This window comes from Panthera pardus, unplaced genomic scaffold, assembly GCF_024362965.1.
Source record: "Panthera pardus isolate Hobbes unplaced genomic scaffold, ASM2436296v1 HiC_scaffold_6, whole genome shotgun sequence".
NCBI classification, from domain to species: Eukaryota; Metazoa; Chordata; class Mammalia; order Carnivora; family Felidae; genus Panthera; species Panthera pardus.
Genome location: NW_026526991.1, coordinates 81,524,157 through 81,540,939, shown reverse-complemented (window position 1 = coordinate 81,540,939; position 16,783 = coordinate 81,524,157). Strand labels below are relative to the sequence as shown.

The following is a 16,783-nucleotide window of genomic DNA, read 5'->3' as shown; positions in this document are numbered from 1 at the left end:
TCAGAAAGGATTTCTCCATATATTTTGAAAGCTTAAAGCCCTAATCCAGCAAAGAAAGAAATCATGACTTTTTCTTTTCAGATCTTCCTTCTGCATCTAATAAGTTCCTTTTCTTGATCCTCTCTACCCTGCCTCCGTGCCCTGTTCGAATTCAGTAATATCATCAGTCAGTTTATGCAGCATTTTCTCCTAGTCTGCCTATTACTGTTCTCATAGAAATCAAAGCATTTGCAAAATGCCTTTCTCAGGATATGGATGAGCATCTCTACCAATTGAGGTCAATTATTTAGTGATGCTGAGTTGACCTTAATACTATCAGTTCTCAATCATCTGCCAAGAGTTAGAAAATCATTGGCACTGATAAAAGTGGCTCATGAGGCAAAATTCAGGTCCAGATGTTTACTTTTACCAGATTGACATTCCTTTCTGAGTTTTTGCCACCTGGTTTGTCCAGAGTTTATAGTTGTTATACTGCAATCGCTTCTCGGCCTTTTGGCTAAGATCAAGTGTAGTTGTTATACTGCAGATTAAATTCAAAGAAATATTTTTAAATATTTTAAAATATGATTCAAATCAAATATTTTAAAAATCACTAATAAGATAAGGCAAAAATTGCTATACATGCATCAGCAAAAACAATAGGTATTATAATTATCAACTAAAAAATAGAAGATAACTATTATGAATATTTTAAAACAAAAAGATATTTAAAAAGAGGGAGAGAAAAGAGTAAGGGCAATCAAAAATGACTAGACAGATCTGATAGAGAATGTCTAAAAATGAAGCATGGGGCACCTGGGTGGCTCAGTCGGCTAAGTGTCCGACTTTGGCTGAGGTCATTCTCTCATGGTTCATGAGTTCGAGCCCCGCATAAGGCTCTGTGCTGACAGCTCAGAGCCTGGAGCCTGCTTCAGATTCTGTGTCTCCCTCTCTCTCTGCTCCTTCCCTACTCATGCTCTGTTTCTCTTTCTCTCTCAAAAGTAAATAAACATTAAAAAAATTTTTTTTTAATGAAGCATAATTGTTGAAATAAGTAGGTGAGTTTAAAACAGTAAATTAGACACAGCCAATGAATAACCTGGAAGACTGGAAGATAAATCATAAGAATCGCTCAAAATGAAACTGAGGGCAAGATGGACAGAGAAGGTATGAAAGAGGGGTTAAGAAACATAAAAGGTAGGATGAGAAGCTTACCATGCATATATAATTCACATAGAGAATGAAAGGGAAGCAATATTCAAAGAGACAATGGCTGAGAAAACGTCCAGAGCTAGTCAAAGATATGAATCCACAGATACAGAAAACACAACCTGTTAGCCTGCAAGCTTCTCAGAATCTACACTACAAGCCAGAAGACTTGAATCATTTCTTCAAATGCTATGAGAAAATTTAGCCCTCAAGTTAAAACTGTGTGTATCCATGGGCATCTGGGTGGTTCAGTCAGTTGAGCATGTGACTTCAGCTCAGGTCATGATCTCATGGTTCATGAGTTTGAGTCCCTCATCGGGCTCCGTGCTGAAATCTCAGAGTCTGGAGCCTACTTCAGGTGCTGTGTCTCCCTCTCTCTCTGCTCCTCCCCTGCTCATGCTCTGTCTCTCTCCCTCTCTTGAAAATAAATAAAACCTAAAAAAAAAAACAAAAAAACAAAACTGTATGTATCCAGCAAAGTTAACTTTTGAGAACAAGGGTAATATCAAAGCATTATTATATAGACAAAAACTAAGAATTTACTACTAACAGACTTTCACTTAAAAAGCTATTGGGTTTATACTTCAGGGAGAAGGAATATTGTCTTATTAAAAAAAAAATACAACTCATTAGAAGAAATAAAGAAAAAACTGTTAAACATGAACAAATCTAAACAAAAATCATTGTATAAGAGAATAATAATGACCAACATGTGAGTTTAAAAAAGAACAGCACTAAAATACTGAACAACTGCATATAAGCAGAAAGCAAGTGATCAAAATTGAAAAGTCAGTCCCATGGTTCCGAATTGTACACAGTTAAAAGTTAAAATATCAATTAACTTTACACTTCCTTAATTATGTATAATTTTTAAAAATAAAAACTACTGAAACAACAGAAACAGAGCACATAAATAGAAGGAATAGAAAGGGAAGAATGGAATAAAAAGAAAAATAAGCAAAACTTCAATCCATCCCAAAAAATTAAGAAAAGGAAAAATCAGGGAAAAGTTATGATTAATACAAGGCACAAAGTAAGAGTGCAGAAATAAGTCAACAATAATCATAATAAATTTAAAACTTTAACTTATTGTTTAAAAGTCAGATATTCCCCCCAAAAAGCAGATTTTCAGATTGGATGGAAAAAATCCAACCATATCCTACATAATTATAAGAGTCATCCTAAAACATAAGGATAGAAAAAGACATAACAGAAAAATGCTAATCAAAAGAAAGCTATGGTCGCAGTGATGCCATCGGAAAAATAGAATTTAAAAAAAGCATTATTCAGGATAAATAGGGACATTAGATAATGGTTTCAGTTCGCTAAGAAGGTATAACAATTCTAAATTTATATGTAATTGCCTCAAATTATATAAAACAAAATTTATAGACTACAGGGAGCAATTAACAAAGACATTATTATAGTGAGAGATTTCAACACACTTCTCAATTACTGATAGGGCAAACAGACAAAATTTGGTAAGAATACATGCCTTGAAACTGATAAATAACAAGCCAATCTAATGGGCATATATAAAACATATCCACTACTCGTGGAAATATATAAAACTCAGTAACTGAAGTATTTTCTTTTAAAAATATATGGAACATTATTATACCAGGTCCCTCAACTGTTTTAATATTACTATATATAGTTTTCTTATTTCTCCTGTATTTCTAAAATACACCCTAAATTTACAGGTTTTTAAAAATATTATTCTCTTGGTTCATACTGCACTTATGTTTAGCTAAAAATCCATACTCACCCATCCTCCAGAGGCTTGGGGTCTCCTTCTATTGTCCCACCACATTTGATATGCACCCTTTCAAGCGGATATCTATTGCTATAAACAATGAGTTCTTCGAGGATTACAGGAATATATACTTTTAAATTTGTTTGTTTGTTTGTTTGTTTAAGTAATCTCCACCCAACATGAGGCTCGAACTCATGACCCCGAGATCAGAGTTGCATGCTCCACTTACTAAGCTAGCCAGGCACCCATGCAGATTTTTAATCTTTACATCCTCAATACTAGCACAGGGACTAGCATGTAGTCAGTACACAAAAAAACAATTGAATGAATGAATGGATACTTTAATGAATCAAGCAGGTGAAAAAACCAAATTGCAAAAGATGAAATGAGGCTGATGATAATATAGCAGAAAGATCACAGAGAGGAAAGATGAAATAAATATGTGATGATACAACTAACTGTTTATCCTTGGCTCACCCCCTCAGAAAATCATAAAGTAACATTTAATTATACATTCTAAAAGTGGATGGCTAAAAGAGACCTAAAAAGTAAGCCAATTAGTAAGAACTCCTAAGCAAACATAAGAACATAAGTAAGCCAAAAGTATTTCCTTGGAAATCTTCAGAGCGCAATTCAATTGGTGATTAAGCTTTACTGCTGTAAGGACATGCCTCTTCCCTGTTCCTTTACGTATGCCACCTTCTCCAAAAGGAGAGGACTATGAGATCCAACTACCACTTCCTGGCTAATCACACATAAAAGAGAAATATACCTAGGAAGAAACAGTTGGCAAGAGAAGTTCCCTGGCCGGAAAAACCTCTGGCAACTGTAAACCAATTCCCACAATGATTCCGGCATGAGAAACTAGATTTTTTTTTCCAGAAAGTTGGAGAGTATAACAATTACCTTGTTAAAATTACCAGCACATGACTCTTGTTTTGAGTCAATAAGGAACCAGTACATTTCTAAGAACTACCAGAAAAGGGAAGAGTTCAAAACTCTTAAAAAAAAAAAAAAAACTCCCAGAGTCATAGCTTCCAACATTTCATTAATGGTAGCCAAATGTGAATAAATATGAGTTTTTAAAAAAACACAGATGCTATTTGATTTTTTTTAAGTTTATTTATTTTGAGAGGGAGAAAGAGCACACCAGTGGGGGAGAGGCAAAGAGCACACCAGTGGGGGAGAGAGAGGGAGAGAAAGAGAGAGAGACAGAGTCCCAAACAAGCTCCTAGATGTTAGCACAGAGTGTGATGTGGGGCTCAACCCCAAGAACCGTGAGATCATGACATGGGCTGAAATGAAGAGTTGGAAACTGAACTGACTGAGCCACCCAGGTGCCCCAAAACACAGATGTCATTTTAAAACACTTATAATTAGTATGGGTGGAATCAATGGATATAAGACTCTCTTTTAAGCCATTTCTGTGCAGGAAGAAAATAATCCTAGACTTACATGTGTTACTGGCAAGGGTCTAATTGTGGCTGAAATGATAGATAGCCCCTCTTCTGGAGTGTTTTAATTAAAAGGCAGGGATTCAGTGGGAGAGAGTAAATGAATCCTTAACCTGAAAATAATGAAGCAACCCACAGGACCTCTGAAAGCAGAACCAACTGAGGACAAAATCAAAGGTAAACAAAAACTAGCAGAAAAGTCTGATAGCCAGAAAAAAAGTTATACATACATGCATTGTTAAATTATTTACCTTGTTTCCAGGTTAGACCAAAAAAAAAAAAAAAAAATCCAATCCCTGGAGGCAAAAATAGTAGTACTCTTAAGTTAAAATTTGTACAGTAAATTGTATTCTTTTTAATCTTTTTTAACATTTGTTTATTATTGAGAGACAGAGAGACACAGAGCATGAGCAGTGGAGGGGCCGAGAGATGGAGATAACACAAAATCCAAAGCAGGCTCCAGGCTCCGAGCGGTCAGCACAGAGCCCGATGGCGGGGGCTCAAACTCACAAATGGTGAGATCATGACCTGAGCCGAAGTCGGGCTCAACTGACTGAGCCACCCAAGTGCCCCAATAAATTATATTTTTAAAAAAATTGTAATCAATCCTAGGCAATGAACTTATCTCTAAATACAAGTATATTTTTAACTCTAATACTAATTCTTCAGACAGCGATCATCATAACCACAAATAAAAGTTCCCAGAGACATTGACTTCTGCTGGAACAGGACAAAAATGGGGTAATGATAAATTTAACAATGTATGTTTTCTTTTGAGATTTACTATCACAGTTATATCTATTTCATACCATGTGATGTTGGAAAGTTATTCCTCTGGCCTAATTATAAAATAGATAATATTAGTATTAATTTCATAGAATTGATTTGAAAATTAACTGAGCTGATAATGCAAAATACCTGGTACAAAGTTAACATTTAATAAAGGTTAGCAATCATCATCATCATCATCATCATCATCATCACCATTAACGATATTTACTATAAACATCCAGCACAGAGTATACACTCAATAATTATTTGCTTTCATCATCATTACTATTTATTATTACCACCAACTGTTGAAAGAAGTTCACCAGTAATCACTTCAGAAAAAATTTATTTAAATCCCTTCATTAGGAAATCTATTCATTCATTCATTCTACAAATATTTAGTAGCTAGTACATGCCAAGCATTGTTCTGAGAGCAAACAAAACCAGCACTCTCACAGGGAGTAGTGGGGAGTGGACCAATAATAAACAATAAACAGTAACAAATACATAAATTTTATAATGTGCTAATGGATACATGTGATAGAAAAAGAGGAAAGGTAAAACATGCTAAAAGCCTTGAAGGACATGAGAGGGGCACCTGGGTGGCTCAGTCAGTTGAGGATCTGACTTCAGCTCAGGTCATGATCTCGTTGTTCATTAGTTCGAGCCCCGTGTTGGGCTCTTGGCTGACAGCTCAGACCCTGGAGCCTGCTTCGGATTCTGTGTCTCCCTCTCTCTCTCTGCCCCTCCCCTGCTCTCTCTCTCTCTCTCTCTCTCTCTCTCTCAAAAATAAACACTAAAAGAAAAAAAAAGACACGAGGAAGGTATCTAGGAGAACAGCATTCCAGGCAGAGGGAGCAGCCAGTTCACACCTTCCAGTGGGAGCATGTTTGGGGTGTTCAAGGGCTGCAAGGAAGACAATGTGGCTGATGGCCGTGAGGAGGAAAGTGAGCTATTGGAAAGGTCAGAAAGGCCAAGGAATGGAAGGCCAGTTCTCATAAGGCCTCCTACATCATGGTAAAGTCTCCAACTTTTTCTCCAAGTGACACAGAAGCCACTCGAAGGTTTGGGGCAGAGAAAGGCCAGTGTAATCTGACTTGATTCTGAAAAGATCTCACTGGTGGCTGAGTTGAGCACAGACTAGTAGGAATAAGGAAGATAGTAGGGAGCCCGCTTTAGAGACTAGCACGGCAATCCTGGTGAGAAAATTGAAGAGCCATAAATGTGTTTCATACAAACTATCAATACTCTGACTAAAAAGAACAGCAGGGAAATTCAAAAGAGATGTAAATAGCTATTCTCTCTTTAAGGCCTACCATATTGGTTTTACAGTGGAATTACACATGGTAATATAGTATTTGCCATAAATAAGGTGCAGTTAAGACCTTCAAAGCTAAAAAACTAGCAGCATCTGGCACAGAGCAAACACATAATTATTACAAATTTAATTCAGTAAATCTAAAATTTACCCAACTTCTTGTTATTCAAATATGATCTTTAATGGGAAAAATAACATAGACCTGTTGCTCATGAGGCACACTGTTACACGTTAATTTATATTCACTCATCCTTTCATTAAACACATAAAACTGACCACTTACTGTGCGTTAGGTATCACACAAGATTCTAACCAAATCTAACTGGGACTTCAAGAAAAAAAAAAGGAAGAAAGTTGTGGAAGTATTCCCCAAAAAGTTCACATTTAGTTACTGAACATGAAAAACAGTCCAGGGTGAGAATCTGAGCATATTAGAGATCTAAGTTTCAAAAATTACCACTCTGTCAAGAAACTAATGGTCTCCTGCTTAGCATGGGTCCACAATGAACCAAACAAAAAAATTAAGAGCGTTATGCCTTTATTTTTTTATTATGTTTTTTATTTATTTTGAGAGAGAGAGAGAAAGAGTGTGAGCAGGGAAGAGGCAGAGGCCAGAGGGAGAGACAGAATCTCAAGCAAGCTCCACACTGTCATCACATAGCCTGATACGGGGCTTGATCCCACCAACTGTGCCAAAATCAAGAGTCAAACCCTTACCTGATGGAGCCACCCAGGTGCCCCAAGGACATTATGCCTTTAAATATTAAGCCATCTTAACTTATCCTAATATGTCTTTAAGTTTTGAATGTATTTAAATCTTAAGTGATATTCTCAAACTTTCATGATAATCATCAAAGAAATATTCCTCTTCTTTTCAAAGAAAAAAATATATGAATTATTAGAAAACCAATATTGAATGAAATACATAGTAAAGAATACTTGAAATTGTAGTCACTTGGAATCTTGGTCATTGATATTGAATGCTTTCTCCTGTAATAAAATACTTAGAAAACTATTTCAACGATACCTGTACATTTCAAAGTATGTCCTTCCTACTCAAAGTCAACCTGCACTGGTGCCATTTATGAGCCCTGCCAAGCACAGTATGCCCAGTCCATACTAATGTCCTGCTGGAGGGACCACAGGGAAAGTGAAAAGCCAAAGCCAGACTTGATATCACATCTGGTAAATCCAAATTCAACCTCTGCAGTCTGAAGAAAGCAGCCTTATGATAGGTTTCACTAGATTCCTATTATGCTCTCCTAGTTTTTTCCTCCTTTTACACAAATGTTGGTATTTATTCTCTTAATTATCAAAAATTCTGCAAGAGAAGTGCTTGCAGAAGCAATTCCTTTGAGGGCTTAAGTGTCTTCGATGATAACATCCAGAAAACCAGCTGCTCAGTAAAAGACACTCAAAGAACCACTGACATCCTAAGACCACAATATCCACCTTAAATTAAACTATCATATATGAAGTGTGCCTTAGACATCTGTTATGTTTTATTCTGCCTCTTAACCTTTTAGAAACTTCCCTTTCCCACCTAGTAATTCTTAACATGGTACAGTTAAGTAACAATGGGATCCCTCTACCACCCAAGGGAGGGTATGAGACCTAGGGTATGAGACAGCCCCAGCAGGGCCAAAGTGCCTCTACAGAAGCAGATATGAACAATGAAAGGAAAAGGGAGGGTTCTACCTCCTTCTAAAATCAAGCATTATGAGAGAAAGTGTAGGCCTAGAACGTCCAGAAATCATTTTTCCTCACTATGAATGGAAAAAGTCTGCCAGGGGCACCTGGGTGGCTCAGTCAGTTAAAAATCCAACTCTTGATTTCAGCTCAGGTCGTGCTCTCTCAGTTCCTGGGTTCCAGCCCTGCATTGAGCTCTGCGCTGACAGCATGGAGCCTGCTTGGGATTTTCTCTCCCTCTCTGCCCTTCCCCCACATGAGCTTACACTCTCTCTCTCTCTCTCAAAATAAATAAACTTGAAAGAAAGAAAAGAAAAGGTCTGCCAGAGAGTAAGTCCTACAAGAAGGGAAGAAGTTAAGAAAGAAAGATAAAATCCTGGTCTCCTCAATTGACTCCTTGGTCCCTTCAACTGAACGCTTAGTCCCACCTGAACCTGAAGCCAGACCCTCCTCGTGGACTCCCCGGTAATGCAAACCAAAAAGCTCCTATTGCACTTAAACTAAATGGGTTTATATCCCTTGCAAAAGAAGTAAATGAAGGTCTCATAGAGTACAGAACTGGTAAAGTATAAGCAACCAGAAAATCCAAATTATGTTAGCCACATACCAAATAAGTCCAAAATTTAAAATGTCCATTTTGTCACTGATTCATTCAACAAATATTCATTGATTTTGAGCCAGGCACTGTTTTGGGCACTGAGGAAATAACAGAGTGTTATACAAACCAAACGCAAAGCTTACAGTTTAATGTAAGAGCCATTATTGCACATTAGGACAAGGGCTGCCAAACTTGGGTCCAACAATCCAACGGGTGATCTTCAGGGAGTCTTGAATGCCCTCAAACATGGGTAAACTCTTGTGTCTTTGTATACTCATTTAAAGTTGCAACATAGGGGCACCTGAGTGGCTCAGTCAGTACAGCATCTGACTTCAGCTCAGGTCATGATCTCACGGTTCATGAGTTCGAGCCCCGTATCAGGCTCTGTGCTGACAGCTCAGAGCCTGGAGCCTGCTTCAGATTCTGTGTTTTCCTCTCTCTCTGCCCCTGCCCCTCTCGTGCTCGCTGTCTGTCTGTCTCTCTCTCTCTCTCTCTCTCTCTCTCTCTCTCTCTCTCCTTCTCTCTCAAAAATAAACATTAAAGTTGCAACATAAATTTCCTCAGATTCTCAAAGTGACATATGATTCCCAAAGATTAAGGAAAATTCTTAGAACATAAGCATACCTTAGAGTCAAGATGTCTTGAAGTTTTTATGGAAATTCTCATCCTTTAACCTTACATAGTTTTGTTCAAAGAAGACACATATTATTTAACAGACATTTCCCGGAAATATCACTATCCTTTTAAATATATTATGAAGCTAACTCCTTTAATAATTCCTTTTTTCTATGGAAACAAAACTAATAGCTAATAGCTGACTGCCTTAACCCCTAATATGCTGGAGAGCATCTCAAATATTAGCACTTACAGGGCTGAATAGAGAAGAGGATTTAGAGACTCTCCTATATATAACACATATAGTCTTATCTTCTTAGGATGCTGTTTGTGGTCAACATATAGTTCAGTGATTTTTTTAAAAATTAATGGGAAGCAAAGAACTCCTCAAAAGGAGGATTCCCCCTACCATGAAGTTTTAAAGGGCCCAGCTTACAAATGTTGCTATCAATAGCCAACTTTATCTTTTTCCCTTAGCAATGTAATTTGAATTTGGAAGTTTCTATATTATAATTTAATAGAACTAAAGAGCAATCAAGTTGCAACATGCAAAATGTCAATAACTCTGAAAAGTCATAGGGGAAATTAATATGAAAAATCTTCTCTTGAAGTTATAATCTTCATCTTTAGAATTTTAAATCAGAGGAAAATAATTTTACAAAGACAAGCTCAAGAGAAGAACAGACATAATATGTTTTCACTCATATGTGGATCCTGAGAAACTTAACAGAAGCATGGGGGAAGGGAAGGGAAAAAAAACTAGTTACAAACAGAGAGGGAGGGAGGCAAACCATAAGAGACTTTAAATACAGAGAACAAACTGAAGGTTGATGGGGAGGTGGGGGAGAGGGGAGGATGGGTGATGGGCATTAAGGAGGACACTTGTTGGGATGAGCACTGGGTGTTGTATATAAGTGATGAATCACAGGAATCTACCCCAAAAACCAAGAGCACACTTTACACACTGTATGTTAGCCAATTTGACAATAAATTATATTTAAAAAATAAGAATAAATAATAGTATGAGTGAAAAAAACAAAGACAAGCTCAAGAAAGCTATCATCTTCTACATTCTGCCCATCATTTGAATGGATGGGAGTATCTCAGTACCTACTTTCTAATTCCTTTTGAAGCATATATATAGGCTGTTTCACACTTGCTCTTCCTGGACCCAAAAGGAAAGGTATATCCTTTTCATCTGCAAAATGGATTTTTACTAAACTGATATTGATCAGATTCTTGTCTGGTTAAGAAAGAAAAGAAAAAAGAAAAGAAAAGAGGAGAAAAGAAAAACAGGAACCAGGGTCACTGCTTTCCCTTACTCAAAAATGGTCTTCTGAAGATGTTTAAACAGCAGTTGGCTCATTGTGACTATTTTCTCACAAAAACTTCCCCTAAGAATGTGATTTGGTAGCTTTTATTTTGGCCTTTCCTACTCCTAGACTACCAAAAGCAGATTCCTTTTCAAGGCAAAACAACTTCTTTCTCAAGCTCCCGCCATTTTGGTGAGTGAAACTAAAGACCAAGTAATCAAATGTCCGCAATGATTTTTTTTTTTTTATCCTGCCCAGATATTCACTGATTCATATTTACCATGTACCCACTACCTTCACTCTTCAACAAAAGGTATCTCCCTGGGGATACACAATCTCATGTGTATTTTGGTAAGACTTTACATTTTGGTAAAGTCTTCCCAACTCCCTCCCAGATGGTATGACTTCCTTGCCTCCTGGGAGAGATGAGAGAAGAGCAATGTCACCAGCAGCCATTTTGCCCCAGGAATAAAACCAGGTATTTGTTTTTTCGTAGCACGTGCTCTTATTTATTTATCTACATACGTTTATCTCATTCTTTCTCTTCTATAATGTTGAGCTTTAAACTTACGTAAAATATTTTTTTAGGTTGTCTTTTTGAGGAACTGTGTTTAGGGTCCAATTATCTTGTCAAACTGATGGTTTCCAACCAAACTCCTAATCAAGAAGAAAAAGACAAACCTCCAGGGTCAACCTATCTTACGGGACATGCTATAAGGAACACATGTAGATTTAGTAATATACTCACTCTCTCCCACAAACCAATACAAGCTTTCAGCTTTTCATTTTTAAAGCTCTTCTAAATTTGCACATTAAGTCATAATGCTGTACATAATAACAAATTACATGAAAAAAATAAATACATCCATTAGGAGACAAACAATTCTTCAACTGTGTGTTGTTGCTGGGTTGTACACAGAGGGCTTTGTCACTGAGAGGCCACATCCATGCAGGATGGTGTCATCTCCTGCTAGGATAAGAAGAAATTATCCTAAATCATAAAGAATAAAAAACCTTCATGCTCTCACTTAGCCTGTCAGAAGAAGGTCTGTGAAAGGCACAGGATTCACTCTGAACCGAGATTTAGTATTACCAAAAGAACCCCTGTTCCTTTTTCAGTTTCCTCTCACGAAGCAATTTTTATGGATAGTCCCTACAGTAAATGGTCTCCAGAAATCCTTAGAGCTTTCTTTCCCCCACAGTGTCCTATATTTCAACTTTAAATTAGTGAAATGACATCTCTTTGGTCACTTGCTTTATTCAATATTCTAAACCACTGAGTTCTCTCTAAATGTAAGAGAGCCGGAACACCATTTTCCCCTTGTCCACACTCTTTAATTCTCCCCTTCTCCAAGCACAGCACCAAGGGATGTTCAGTCTTCCCTTCCTTTCATACACCAATCAAAAGCCTCTTCCATGACTGGAAAAACATCTAAATTCCAACAACTTGGCAGTGCTGGGGCTGTTACTAGGCCAGACTCATTAGCATTCCAAACATGGCCTGAAGAACCAACTGCTAAGTAGCAAAAGTTTTCTTTAAAGAGCTTGGAATTTAAAACAGGAAAAGAAAGGATGTGATAGGAAGTGTTTTATTTTCCCTCCTTCAATATTACATTGCTTTTAATTTATGGATACTTTAATTTACACACATAATTAATTGTGTGGAGTATTTCACCCTTTAAACTTCACTGAACGCTGGAGCTAGAAGAAACAGCTTAACCAAGTATTTTTTTTTAACAATCAACAAACCCTAAATCCGCATCTGCTCGCCCTCTCTCATGTTTTGTTCAAAAAAAAAAAAAAAAAAAGTAGACCTTAATGACACTCCAAAAACCATGACTGTTGAATCATAGTCAGATGATGTTTGGAGTGTAGTTTTAAAACCACTGCCTAAAACAAGATATGTAATTATATATATGGCATATGTATATGGCATGTATACACACACATATTACATATATGTAATTATATACACACACACACACACACATACACATATATAACTAAAATAAATTATTTCTCTTCTCTGAATATGTTCCTTCATCAATAAACACAAAATAAATCAAGAAAATACTAGGTTATGTAACTAACTCAACATTATTTTTTTTTTTTTGTATCACTCCTACAGGGGAAATGTTTTGTGTCTTTTTAAATTATAGCAAATCTGGAAAAGGAAGCCATTGATATTTAAATGTGTAATATGATTCAACTCAGTAAGTAGGTTTAGGTGATGTCCTTATGAGTTTATCATTTAAAAAAAAATACAAAATTCTACTCTTGAAACCATTATTACATTATATGTTAACTAACTTGGGTTTAAATAAAATTTTAAGTAGACAAACAAATAAATAAATCAATCCAGCACCAGATGGCTTTTGTTTGGCTCAAAATAATAAATAAATAATAAATTGAAAAAAAATTTTAATACAAATTTTTAAAACATCTGGCATGTATCAGTATAGCTTTTCAAATATTCACACAGGTATAACATCATTTCGTACCCCCCAAAGAACCACTGAGGAACAGAGAACAAGTATAATTAGTTCTCCTCATTTAAAGATGGAGAAGTAAATTCAGACATTAAATAATTTGCCCAAGTTCTCAGAACCTCTTCAAGGTAGAGTAGAATTCAAACCTAAGCATTTAAACAGCTCTTTCCAAAACACATATTGCCTTTAAAAGTTCATTGTCAAACATCTATTTAATGGTTTGACTCAACTTTGAAATTAAACATGATTTCTAGATAATTATATCATAACCAACCAATTTCTTCAGGAGTTCAAAGTGGACCCCAATTTTAAATATTAAAATAGGAGGGAAAAAATGAGTTGAAGACACTTTTAAGAGTTAGAAAATTTGGGGGGGGGGGCACCTGGGTGGTTCCATCGGTTGAGCATCCAACTTCAGCTCAGGTCATGATCTCACAGTTTGTGAGTTTGAGTCCCATGTCGGGCTCTGTGCTGACAGCTCAGAGCCTGGAGCTTGCTTCGGATTCTGTGTCCCCCTTTCTCTGCCCCTCCCCTACTTGTGCTCTGTCTCTCTCCATCTCTCAAAAATAAATAAATAAATGTAAAAAAAAAAAATTTTTTTAAGTTAGAAAATTTTACTGTGCTATTTCTGAAAAGATTACCCAAAGATCACATTTCAATATTACATATCAATTAAGAGCCATAATTCATATCTAGCTCTGGCACAAAATATATTGGTTTTACAGGAGAAATTTTTATTTGAAAGTATTTTAACAACAAAATTTTCTGATTTTTGAGATCTAAGCTAATGATTTTTTAATTTCAAACTCTGTATTTTATTTTTAAGTTTATTTTTATTTTTAGAGACAGAGAGAGCACAAGAGAGCAAGCACAAGTTGGGGAGGGGCAGAGAGAGTGGGAGAGAAAAAGGGAGAGAGGGAATCCCAAGCAGGCTCGGACAGGGGGCTCAAACTCACAAACCCATGAGATCATGACCTGAGCCAAAAATCAAGAGTCTGATGCTTAACCAACTAAGGCACCCAGGCACCCTTCAAAATTTGTATTTTAAATCCTGCCTATATTACACCCTGCTCTGTATACATCTCCACCATAATAATTAATGTGTGTATACATGACGTGCTGCAATTATTCCATAAAGCAGATAAGCTACTTGTACCTAAACAAATACTACCTACGTTAAAAGCAGATACACTCACAATAAAATTCACTTTAAGAAATAGAGATTCTGGGGCGCCTGGATGGCTCAGTCGGTTAAGCGGCTGACTTCGGCTCAGGTCATGATCTCACGGTTCGTGAGTTCGAGCCCCGCATCGGGCTCTGTGCTGACAGCTCAGAGCCTGAAGCCTGTTTCAGATTCTGTGTCTCCCTCTCTCTGACCCTCCCCCATTCATGCTCTGTCTCTCTCTGTCTCAAAAGTAAATAAACGTTAAAAAAAAAATTTTTTTTAAAGAAAAAAGAAATAGAGATTCTAATGCATATACTTTCATGATGAGATTCATTTATCAAAGCATGTTGATTCATGTGCTTATGAATAAGGTACTTACTTTGAAAAGTCTGCTTCATAAACTCCCTCTTTATTTTGTAACAACATTGTTAAGGTATCATTTAGGTACATTTAGATACAATAAACTGCTGTCTTCCCTCTTTGACCTCTCACCGTGACACTTGATTTCCTCAGAGTCCTTTCCTTCAAGAGCTGATGCCAAGGAAGTTTAGACCAGACCAGACCTGAGGCTTTAGTATGGCATGCAAAAGTACTCACGTAATTCTCCTTTTCGTCAGAAAGTAAACTCCATCTGAAACAGTGCTAGCATTAAAAAGCCCCAAAGTTGAGGCACCTGAGTGGTTCGGTCAGTTAAGCCTCCGACTTCAGCTCAGGGCATGATCTCACTGTCGCAGCGTTTGAGCCCTGCATTGAGCTCTGTGCTGACAGCTCAGAGCCTGGAGCCTGTTTCAGATTCTGTGTTTCCCTCTCTCTCTCTCTCTGCCCCTTCCCTGCTCATGCTCTGTGTCTCTGTGTCTCTCTGTCTCTCCCTCTCTCTCTCTCAAAAATAAACAAACATTTAAAAAAAAATTGTTTAAATCCCAAAGTAACAAACTGGAAACAGAAATAGTCTTCTATAAGCACCAAAGATAATTAAAGTCTTCACATTTGAAAACCTGATTGGAAGGACATAGGAAATGTGGCTTCCTGGACAGTAAGAGAATCCTATCTGGCTGCCGTGGACACGTGTTGTCTTTGCCTTTCCAGCACCCACTGCCTTTCTCTGGCAACAGAACCCTGACAGAATAACAGAGATGGGCTCTTCTCCCACCCAGGGCATGATGGTATCATCCCTGTAAGCAGAGCATCTCATTCCCTGGCCACAGTGTTTGGCCAAAGATGGGACCATTATCCTAGTCACTGCAACAGTGACAACTGCACACTTCTGGAGTTCATGGAAATGAGGCACTCTTTTCAGCTCTGGGCTAAGAGGATAGGGTACTGTGAGGCAGAAGCTGCTAGCAGCCTGGCAGTCACCATAGGCAGAGGCTTGCCTGAGGATGGAACTAACACTCCAGACAAAATGGAATCAAGGGAAGGAGTCTGTAACAAACCTATGACTAGACCCTTCAGTTACCTTGATTACAAAGTTCTCTGCTGACAATTGTTCCAACCGGGTCTTCTGTTTCTTTCAATTAAAAAACAGCCTGATTAATAAAGCGTCTTCAAATTCACTAGTTCTATCATAACAAGGAATGTGACATTTTTGAGCTCTTATCCATGACTCTAGTCTAGAAATAGCAAACGAATACAAAGTGCAACATAAGGAATTTATGTTAGCTACAAGGAAGCATCAGGGAGAAACTTTCAAACAAGAGTTTATAAAGTGGGAGGGTATGGGGCACCTGCCCAGTTGGTTCACTGTTGGACTTTAGATCAGGTCATGATCTCACAGCTTGTGAGTTCGAGCCCCACATCAGGCTCTGTGCTGACAGCTCACAGCCTGGAGCCTGCTTCGGATTCTGTGTCTTCCCCTCTCTCTGCCCCTCCCCTGCTCATGCTCTGTCTCTCTCTCTCTCTCTCTCTCTCTCTCTCTCTCTTTCTCTCTCTCAAAAATAAATAAACATTTTAAAAGTTAAAAAAAAATAAAGTGGAGGGTATAAGTGTTTTTTAATGCTTTAATTTATAAGGATTCTTCAATAGTTTGTGTGTGTATATATATATATATTAAGATTCCAGTAAATAGTAAAATCTCCTTTTATGGCATATCTAAAAGAAGGCTACAGCCTGCATCATTTTTTTTGTTTGGTATATATAAGAGACACTCTCTATGCCTTTCAGACCCCCATGATTTTGTCTAAAAATCATTAGTATTCCCAAGATAAGAGGCCATCAAAATTTGATTAGTCACTGTTCAAAATTTAATAAGATTATCCTAGGCAAATTTGTTTATTTGTAAATTGATTAATTATCCAAATTAGATAGCAGTTTTTGCTAATCCCTCAACCATTCACGGAAGTTCATTAGGAGATCTTGGCCCATAGGAGACTAGAGAAGTATAGTAGCACCAGCTGTCCAGAGAAAAGTTGTGCAAAACCTCTATTCTCA

General features: G+C 37.2%; 1 protein-coding gene and 1 pseudogene across 4 annotated transcripts in view; one reads left to right on the top strand and one right to left on the bottom strand.

Moving 5' to 3' along the window:
• ITPR2 (inositol 1,4,5-trisphosphate receptor type 2) overlaps positions 1–16,783 on the bottom strand; it is a 488,958-nt gene that overhangs the window by 457,772 nt on the left and 14,403 nt on the right. The gene's annotated exons all lie outside the window — the stretch shown is intronic.
• LOC128775239 (U2 spliceosomal RNA) lies at positions 477–557 on the top strand (annotated as a pseudogene).